The following is a 10533-nucleotide window of genomic DNA, read 5'->3' as shown; positions in this document are numbered from 1 at the left end:
GCCCGCGTTTCTATGTCCGCTCAGGCCTCGCGTCAGTCGGGTGTCGTGGGCAGAAGGGGAGCCCACAGACACCGGGTCCTACTCTGTGTCCTTATAATGTGAATATGTCATGTTATCAGGCAAAAGAGATGGTTCAATTAAGGTTCCCCAATGGGAGACTGTCCTGGATGACCGGGGTGGGGCCCGTGTCACCCGGAGGCCCTTGCACCATGGAGCCCAGAGGGTGAGGCCAGGACGGGGACACGGCCGAAGAGGTGGGGGTGGGCAGACCCGAGGATGCGGGTGGCGTCCAGCAAGCACACGGGGGGGGTGCGCTCTCCCCAGAGCCTCCAGAGGGACCAGCCCGACCCACGCGTGGACCTCAGACGTCTGACCCCAGGCGTGTTGCTTTGAGCCACAAGTCCATGCTGATTCGGGGGGCAGCAGGGACGGCGACTGCTCCCTTCCTCGGTGGCCTGGAGCATCGTTTCCGGTGACCGAGGACATCGCCCGAGGCCCGTGCGTCCCCGCGGTCTGTGGGCTCCATGCCCTGTGCCCTCGTGGAAATGGGAACCTCCCTTGATTTCCTCTGCGTCCCCAGCCTTGTCTCCAGGCCAAAAGCCCTACTGGCGCTGGGGGGGGGGGGGCAGCACGTGGACACCCCAGGCCCGAGGCTCGTCCTCACTGTTCGTGGACATATAGGGCCGTGTCTGCTCAGAGGGCTGGGGACCCGCCTGGCAGCCCTGGTCAGAGGTAGCAGCTGGGACGAGGAGTCAGGGAGGCTCCTGCCCGCCGCCTCCTGCCCGCAGCCTCCGCCAAGTGCCGCTCTGGCTTCTGCCCCGTCTCCGTGCAGAACGGCCTGGCAGGAGCACAGGCCGCTGAACCTCAGGAGCACGCCTTCCAGCTGCACGGTCCCGCCTGCCCGCCTGCATGGGTCGGGGTGACGCCCCCTCGGCGGTCTCCCGCACCAGGGAGGTAACGCCCACAGAGTGGCTGCAAGGAGCTGGCGCCAGCCGCAGCGGCTGCCATGCTTGCTCCGCTGACCACGTGGTCATTTAGACATTTCCTCCCGAGCAAAGTCCTCGCGGGGGTGGAGGCGGCCTTAACCTTCCTATTCACACCCGGGCAGCCACACCACAGACACACTCTGGGACCTGTGGTCCCCAGGGAGGGGGAGGGGCCGCAGGGCCGCGTGGAAGAGGAAGCTGAGCTGGGCGCAGCTCACAGACCCAGGTGATGCAGCCGAAGCCGGACGGGCAGGAAGGACCCTCCCCGGGGCCCGGCGGACACGTTGATCTCAGACATCTGGCCTCCAGAACCGAGACATGACACATCTCCGTTGTTTGAAGCCACTCGGCTTCTGGTGCTTGGTTACTGTGGCCCCAGCACACAAGTACAGCCCCCCAAGCCGCCTCCCCCGGGGCCCCTAGCTTGGGAACTGGCCACTCCTCCCGGTAGCTTAGGCCAATAGGAAACCCTTAAGGCCGCTGGTGGGCAAAGGCCGGTGCTTCGCCTGGAGGTGGGTGCCGTTGTGCACAGCAGGCCAAGGACGGGGTCTCTGAGGGAGCGCGCCTGGCCCTCGGGAGGCCTCCATGGCTCCTGCCTGGGCGGTGCCAGCTTCCCACTGCCTGGCCGTCTGCACGTGGGGTCCTGGGGACAGTCTGAGTTTTTGGGCGGCCAGGGCCACTCCGGTCCCAACACAGAGCAGGAGACATGAGGCGTCCCAGCTCACACCCTCACCTGCCCCAGGAAAGGCGCCTCTCAGTGGGCCCTTCCCTGCCCACTCGCCCCCTACTCCTTCTGCCTTATTTCTCTCTGGGGCCCCAGACGTGGCACCCAGCGCGCCACACGCATCCTGGGCCCAGAACACGGCACACAGCAGGGCTCCAGCCGTGCCTGTCGAACCAGCGAGCACGCAGCACAGCCCTTGGGAGCCAGGAGGCCCCGGCCTGTGCTCACCTCACAGGCGCCCACTCCCCAGCCTGGCCGGAGCCCGGACCAATCAGCAAGTGGCCTGGTTGGATGTGAGGGTAAGGGAGAAGCTGGGGGACCTTCCAGATTCCAGGAAAGCCATTAGGTCACCGTATCGGAGAGCAGGGCTGGGGGTGAGCGGAATCCCCTCTGCCCGTGCCCCACCCCCTGGATGCCCCCTGAGAAAGCTGTGGTCATGGCAGTGAGCCAGACGTCATGTTGTGTCAGGCTTATGCGGACGGCGGGTCCTCCCCAGGCCCCAGGGACACCGTGCCTCTGCGTTATCTGGATCCCCGGCACGTGGCAGGTGGCCTCTGAGCTGCTGAGGGCCACGTTACCATATAGGTCTGACCCTGACTCAAGCCACAGATCACACGGGGCGCTGGACTGTCCACCCATACCTCCCACGTCTGCCACGCCCTCCCCACATACTATCCCCTCATCCTCTCCACACCCTCACCTCATACCCTCCATTCCCTCAGCTCCCAACACTGTGCCCTGCACTTCAGAACTCTGCCCCCACAGTCCAGCCTGATCCCACCCTGCCGCCTCCTGCCTCCACACGTCTCTGGGGCCACCAGACCCCAGCCCCGAGCCCAGGCTGTCACACCTCTGGCTCGCGGCTCTGCTGCCTCACGCGGAGCCTCACAGTGCCCTCCGAGGGCTGGCCGAATGGCATGGGCACCCCAATGTCCCTCTCCGGTCACAGTGCCCACCCCCCCCCACTCGGAGCCCCAGGAAGGACAGGGCCTGCGGAGCCTCAAGCAGCCTAGGCCGCCAGTGTAAACATGAGGGTATACAGTCACCCCGAGGGCTTTTCCAGAACCGTTCTTTTTTTTTTTTTTTTTTTTTATTTCTAGGAGAGAGAGAGAGAGAGACAGCGTGAGCAGGGGAAGGTCAGAGAGAGGGAGTCACAGACTGAAACAGGCTCCAGGCTCTGAGCCGGCAGTCAGCACAGAGCCCGACGCGGGGCTCGAACCCACGAACCGCGAGATCATGACCTGAGCGAAAGTCGGACGCTTAACCGACTAAGCCACCCAGGGCCCCCAGAACCGTTCTTGCTGGAGCAACGGTCAGGTGCTCACCAAATTCACCCTCTGACAGCCTCCGAGGGACACTGGGGACCAGGAACGGCCCAGGCCCAAGGGCCCGCTGCTGGAGCCGCTGGGGCCGGGAGCCACGCCCAGCACAGCCCGCAGCCCCCAGGGGGCCCGGGGGGTGGGCCTGCTGTCCCGTCGGCCCAAGACCGTCATGGATAAAGAGTGATTGGAGTTTTCAGGTGAGTAACACCAGTTATTAAGTTTTCGGGGCTGGCTGTTTGCACACCGCCGTTCTCCCTGGGGGTCAGTCTGTCTGAGGAGGTTACAAAGACGGCAACTGAACACCCAGGGGCTAGACCCACACACACAGAGAACAGCCTCCAGGGACAGGTGCCAGCCTGGCCGCGGCCCACGGCGTGCAGGGTCCAGCCGCCCGAGGGGCTCAGGATGGGCGCAGGTCCCTGGCCTGCACTTCTGGAACCTCTGTGTGGACATGCGAGCCTCAGCCTCGCTGTACTGTGCTGGCCCCGGAGCGGCCAGGAGCTGAGTTGAGGCCCCCCTGGTGGCAGCGCCGCTACGACAGAGACGGAAGGCGTTTGCGCCCTCGTCCGGCGGCAGCCCCCCCCGCCCTCCCCTCCCTACCCCGTGTCTCTGCTCCAGCGTCCGCTGCCCTGAGTGGACACGGCTCCCTCGTGCGCTGGCCCCAGTGTGGCCCCCGGTGCCCCAAACACACCTGTATCCGTCTCCAGCGTATCAGCAATATCTCCTGGGAAAAATGTTCAGTGGTCAGCAGTGTGCATTTACACGAATCCCGGCCCCTGCCACGGGCCCACGGGCCCACGGGCAGTGCCACGCCTTTGACAACTGTCAGGAGTCTCCCTGCCCCGCGTGACCCTGCTGTCACTCACGCACCCGCAGCTGCACTCGCCCAGGATGGTGCTGCTGGACACCGTCCGGAAGAGACTGTGATCTGTGAGATCAGTTAGGAAGCAGGAAGGACTCTGTTGTTTCCTCCGCCCATCACGCCTCCTCTCAGACCCGAGTCCCTGACTCCAGTCGTCCCCTCTGATGTGGGCCGGTCTCCCGGCGCCCACGTCTTCCTGCCCGTCCTCGAGGTGCCCAGACGGGGGGCCCAACGCGTCCGTCCCCACGACTGGGCTTGTCCCTGACGCTAGGGCCGACTCTCCCGTTCTGCGGACAAGGAGACCGAAGCCCCATCGCGAGTGCTTGAGGCCGTTCACCTGCACAATGTCAGGCCTGACCTCGGCCGTGCTCTGAGCCCCCGACAACCTGCGGTGTCCACGAGGAACGAGCTTCAGCCCGTCCCAGCCCCGCTGGGCCCCCCGCGGCGTCGCCGTGCAGTGCCCCTGGCCTGGCGTCCCCCGTCCTCTCCAGGATGCAGGGCGTGGCCTCTCCTCTGAGAGGCTCATAAAGTGACCGCTGAGCCGAGCAGTGGGCTGGTCCAGCCAGCGTCATGGAAAAGCTCGGGGCACACAGGCACCCAGTCCCCCAGGACCCCTCGGCCAGGCTGGGCTGCTCGCCCAGCACCCAGAGTGTGTGCGTGGCAGGGAACCCGCTCCCGGCCAGGAGCCTCCCTGGGAGTGCTCTGTCCCTGCGTTTCTTTGTGGGGGACACGGCCTCCTCCTGCCTGCTGCCTCCCTCCCTCATTCGCTAATGGTCCCTCAGCTTCGAGGAGCACCCTCCCCCGGTAAGCGCCGTCTCGGGGGCCCTACCCCCACCTTGGCCAGAGCCAGGTCTGGCCAGTCAGTGGGGGCCATTCCCTGTCTCCCCCATTCGTGACCGGGACAGGTTGGTCCAGGTACGGGCAGGTAACCTTAGTCGAACCAGCAATGCCCCCGGGTCAGTGCAAACAATCAGGAAAGAACGCCTGAGCACAGCGCCGGAGAGGTGCAGACATGTGGGCCCGGGTTGACCTCTGGGTTAAGCCATACCTGAAGCCAGCCTCCCTGCCAGTCCCATTAGCATGTGCTAACTGACATAGTTCCATTTTTATCCACATCTGATTGGCTTGGGTTTTTCGCTGAGTCCTCACTAATGCCCTTTGGCTCCAAAAAGATCCCTGCAGGCGAGCTGTGTCCGTCCCACCCTGTGTGACTCTGAGCCAGTCACCGCCACGGGGACTGGTGCCCACGACACACCTACTCTGAGTGTCTCCCGCTTCCGGGCTGTCAGGACCTCCAGAGTCTTTCCTTGTGACATCAGCCCCTCGTCCTTTAGAAAAGTGTCAGGATGCACAGGAAACCACAGAGGGCTGAACACCTACCCATGTAACAGAAGCCAGCCACACGCGCCAAGTCTCTTCCTGTTACCCAAGCCGGCTGAGCTGGGTTTAGGTCCTTCCCAACAGGAAGGGTCCTGCGCAGTTGCCATGAGCCTCTACGGAGCCCTGGGTGCAGCTAGTGCCGTGAAAGCTGAGCCGGGCAAGGTCCGGAGAGTGAGGTGAAGGGGGGGGGGCAGGTGGCGGCACGGTGGCCAGGCTCCGAGCTGGGCCAGCACGTGCACCCAACTCCAGGCCAGCCTGCGTTCAGAGTGACAATTCTCAGCCTGAGTCTCTGAGGTCATCTCAGATCAGGCTAAGGCATGGTTTCGAGAACTCTCTGGAAATGCCCGAAACAAGGCCTGGAGCATGAACCGAACAGGCAGGTAAGGGACCCGGCACCACAGGTGCCTATGCAGATGGACGGGAGACAGGCAGCCGAGGCGCACGGGTGGGAGGGCTGGGGACTGCGGCAGAGGAAGGCCCGTCTGCCTGCAGGGGTCCCAGCGCCTTGGCGTGTGGTGTCCTCCTGCTGAGCAGGCGAGCCCGCAGCAGACATCAGATCAGGGTCGGGGCCTTTGAAACAGAGGCTCTGTGTCACAGGCAGGGACGGTGTCTGATGTCTCCCACGAGGGCCCAGCACAGAGTGGGTGCTCGGGGGGAGGGCTGACCTGAACTACCCCGAAACTCAGATCTTGTGTGACCTCCGAGGGCCCGAAAACCACCTCCGAGTGTGAGTCTAGAGACTTGAAAACACAGGAGCGGCAGCCGCTGTGTGTCGGGCTGTCTACACGGCAGCACCGTTACCCCCTGGCCCCTCGTTTCCCAGCCCCCCGCTGTATTTGGGGCCCTGCGGCTGCTGTAGCACCTGTCACCTCGGGGACCGGGCATCACACACTGGGGTGCTCGCTCGGGGCTCCTTTTCGCAGCTGGGCCGTGGTAGGCGCTCCATGTGCCCGGACCCCTGAAGGACCACATGGACCAGACCCCCCCGCCTCCCCCCATGGGCGAGGGATACACCGTTACTGAGGCAACCATAGCAGGTGGGCGCAGCGTAGCCTGGCCCCTCGCAGCGGCGGCGTAGGTGAGCCGTGAGGCGGCACACAGCCAGCGCGTGGCACCAACGCCCGGCGGCCGAGGCGCCCTCACACCCACGTCGCTCAGCAGGTGGCACGCCACACCCTTGGTCCACGCCGAGGCTGGGTGTCTGGAAAAGGAGAGCTGGGAATGCAAATGCCATCCTGCTCAAGTGGCTTGGAAGCCCAGCGCTCAGGAAGCCGTGTGCGGGATACACAGGGAAACCGAGGACAGCAGGGCGCCTGACAGCTGCAGCCCCGCCCCCCCACTGGTAGCCCTGCCTGAGGGCAGCCAGTGGCCTGGGGAGGAGGACCTCGCTCCAAGGCACAGCCCCCCCCCCCCCCAGGGCTCTGTGGCTTGCACGGGCTCCCGACAGGCGATAGGGCGTCTCAGGCAGCATTCTGACGTGCTTGTGGCAGGAGACTCCACACAAACCGGCTGAAACAGAAAGGGAATGTATTAAATCACGTGTCTGTCAAGTCCAGGGCAAGTCCCGGCTTCAGGCACCGCGGGACCCAGAGGTTAAAAACGTCTTTGGGACGAAGTTCCCTCCGTCTCCTTGCTCAGCTGTCCTCCGTGTAGGATCCATCCCCGAGTAGGCAGCCCCCACCCTGCGACGGCAAGTCGGCAGCCAGAAGCCCCCGCTGACACCCGCCTGCCTCCAAAACCTGACAGAAAGGGGGATCTTCCCTCCCAGGGCTGACCGCCCACCCCAGGACCCGCCACTGAACCCGCCACTGGGGACACGGAAATGGGATTTTTCCACTGGCAAAACTTGATGAGCTCACACCTGGAGCCAGAGATGGAGTTAATACCTTCCTAATTTCACCAAATGGGTGAGTGACCCCGAGGAAAGTGAAGGTGCTGTTACCAAATCAGCATGATGGGGCAGTGCTCGCCGTCCCCCAACAGCCGTACACGCCTGCTCCCTACTCACACAGCCCCACGGGTTCCATAAGAGCAGAAACCCCGTGACCACAGGAAAGACGGCCCCCTTCCCTTGGCCTAATGACGAATCACACTGGGTTAAAGGCAGTCGTCGTAAATTCCCCCCCTTTACAACAATTAATGTCCATGAGACTATGCTCCGGTCAATGAGAACTCCTGGGACTGGCACCCAATTTGCTTTCCTCTCCGCATAGGCCCCTGGAGTAAGGATACAATGGCTGGAGCTCCAGCAGCTATATTGTGTCTATAAAGCATCAAAGTAAGAAAAGCAAAAGGCAGTGTTGTGAGCAATGTTCTGTTTCTTGCTTATTGCATGGGTAACATGTAACACTTTTCCGGTGGGAGACAATTAGGAATTGCTATTAAGAACTGGTTAACACCACTACCTACCAACTAAGAGTCTTGTGAAGATTAAAAGAGTTAACATAAGGAAGCCTTCGGAGCCATACCTGGTGACAGTAAGTTCCCAACAACTGAGAGCTGCTAGAATCCTCACCATCATTATTGTTACACTGCCACGCGGGCCCACATTCTCGTCCAGCTCCCGGCCACACCATGCTCTTTACGGTCACATGCACTGGAAGAGAGATCTATGCTTCCTCACTCACATCCATGGTCACTCAGCTGTGGCTTCACCGCCTCTGCCCTGAGGAAACGGAAAGATAAAAGGAATGGGTAACTTGGAGTGTAATCATTTGTTAAGTATTTGCCTGCGCTGGCCAACCACGGGCCCTGGGGAGGCCAGGTCTGCCCCTCCCGAGATCACCACTCCCTCCGCTGCACAACATAGATGTTCTGAAAGTCACCCATGGCTTGCTTGTCCCTCTAGCCTGGGCTGGCAGAGCAGACACATTTCAGTCGCCGAGAGGTGGGCTCAGCACGGTCCATGCCCAAAGGCACCCGGCCACCTCGGGGGAGCTGTGCAAGGTCTTTCCCAAGCATGGCTGCACGGCCCCTCCGTGCCTTATCCCCATCTGCACTTGTCAGCGAGTCCACAAAAGTGCTGACTAACAAGCACCCCAGGATCCTGGCAGCTTTGGACAATCCATATCTCTGGTTCACATTTCTGAAGGTCGACTGTGCCCATTTATGTCAGCTGGCCTCCCTCGAGGGTGGGGGTGCCCTGGCGCTGGGGCCCAGCAGGGCCAGCCTGGTGGTGCCCTCCGCTTGCCCACGTCAGAGGCACAGGACAACGGGCAGAAACACGGGGCCTCTTAAGTCTGGGCTCGGAGTGGGCGCACAGCTGCTTCCATCCCTGCCGGGGCCCGAGGCCAGCACGGCAGGCCCTGGTGGGGGCGCCAAGCAGGCACGGGCCTGCGGTCATTTCCCCGGGTCCACAGACCAGGTGGCTTAAAACAACAGACACCTATTCTGTCATGGTTCTGGACACTGGAGGTCCGAGATCAAGGTGTCAGCCAGACTGGGCTCCCGCTGAAGGGTCTGAAGAAACTGTGACCATTGACCTTGAACTTGGCAGGCTGACCCTACTGCAGCCCTCACCTCCCCAGGTAAAGCCAGTCTCCTGAGCCTGTCCGACCTGTGGCCTGGGCACACTCTGAAGCTCCACCGTGGACTCAGCCAGTGCGGGTTCGGGTTTTCTGTCGATCCCCAGGGTAAGAGCCCTGAGTCCAAGGGGGCCTACCCTGCTGTCAGCTCAGCTCAGCTCGGACGACGCAGGCGGACCCGCTGCCCTGAGACACCCCGCAGACACTGCTTGCGGGAGCCTCCCTCTCCTGGCCCAGGGCGAGGCCGGCTGGCAAGTGCACTCTGAGGACAGCCAGGAAGCGGGGATGCCCGCGGCCCGCCGGGGCCGCTCAGAGCACACTTTGCTTACAGCCCCCGCTGTGCGCTGGCACTGAGCCAGGCACAACCCGCTCTTCTGGAACCGACGTGCTCACGGAGGAGAGCAGGAGAGGGCACTCGGGCTGGAGAGGCCCCGGGGGCCCGCCCCGGCCTGCTGTGACAGAGGGCCGGGCGGTGGGGACGGCTTGCCGGGTGTGGGCGTGTCTCCGGGGCGCTGGCAGCCGCGGTGAAAATACTCCAGACAAACCCAAGCCGCCTCCACCCACATGACACATGACACAGTGACCCACTGGGGGCAGGCTCCCTGGGGTGAACCGGCCCCGCTTTCACCAGCACCCCCGCTGGTTTCCAGGCGGGCAACCTGCGCAGCACGAAGCCAGCCTCTGGCCTCCAGGAAGAAATGAGCCCGGAGTCAGGGCTGATGACGGAGGGTGTGGACAGAGCGAGGAGGGGCAGGATGCGGGGAGCCCCCAGGGCAGCATCAGCCTCATAACTGGCCACAGAGCGGAGCCTGAGGAGCGGGAACTAGAGGAAGGGGCACATTTGGGATGGGCGCACCCCGAATTTCAGTCTCTTGAATACAGTGCTCAAGACAGATTGGGATTCCAGGAATAGGCTGTGACAAAGGGAAAATAGTCCCCAAATGTTTACTTCCTCTGTCACAGAGCCACACCCATGCCCTTGCCTCGTGACTGCACTATCAACCCCCCACCCCCACCCCTGGCAGCAGGCACGGGCTCCCCCCCAGGACGGCCTTGGCCCCCTGACTTGCCTGGCACCGGATATGAGCAGACAAGATGCCAGGCTTAGACAGAGGCTTCCAGTGTGCCTGTGTGGGTTGTGTGGCCCTGTGGGCTTCACAGAGAGAATGCCCCAGGTAGCTCATCTTTGCCACCTGGGTCCCAGAGAGAGACCCGTGGAACACACTGAACCCGACCCACAGAGCCCCTCAGGCCGGCCTACAGCCCTGGGGGCAAGAAAAAATGACGTTGTCAAGTCCTAGGGGTTCTGAGGGCTGTTTGCTCTGCAGCATTTTCTCAGCAGGAGCTAACACACCTGCCCACCCTCAGCTAGGGGACGGCCAGGGGACAGCTAGGGGACGGCCAGGGGGCAGCCAAGGGACAGCTAGGGGATGGCCAGGGGACAGCTAGGGGACGGCTAGGGGACAGTTAGGAAATGGCTAGGGGACGGCCAGGGGACGGCCAGGGGACAGCCAAGGGGCATCTAGGGGACAGCTAGGGGACAGCTAAGGGACGGCTAGGGGACAATTAGGGAACGGCTAGGAGACAGCTAGGGGATGGCTAGGGGATGGGTAGGGGACAGCTAAGGGACGGCTAGGGGTTGGAGGGGGACAGCTAGGGGACAGAGGAGATGTCTAGAGGACGGCAAGGGTATGGCTAGGGAACAGAGGGGGACGGCTAGGAGATGGTTAGGGGA

This window comes from Hyaena hyaena, unplaced genomic scaffold (genome assembly GCF_003009895.1).
Source record: "Hyaena hyaena isolate Hyena2069 unplaced genomic scaffold, ASM300989v1 scaffold_967, whole genome shotgun sequence".
Taxonomy (NCBI): Eukaryota; Metazoa; Chordata; class Mammalia; order Carnivora; family Hyaenidae; genus Hyaena; species Hyaena hyaena.
The sequence above is the reverse complement of the archived record's forward strand: the minus strand, read 5'-3'. Positions refer to the sequence as shown.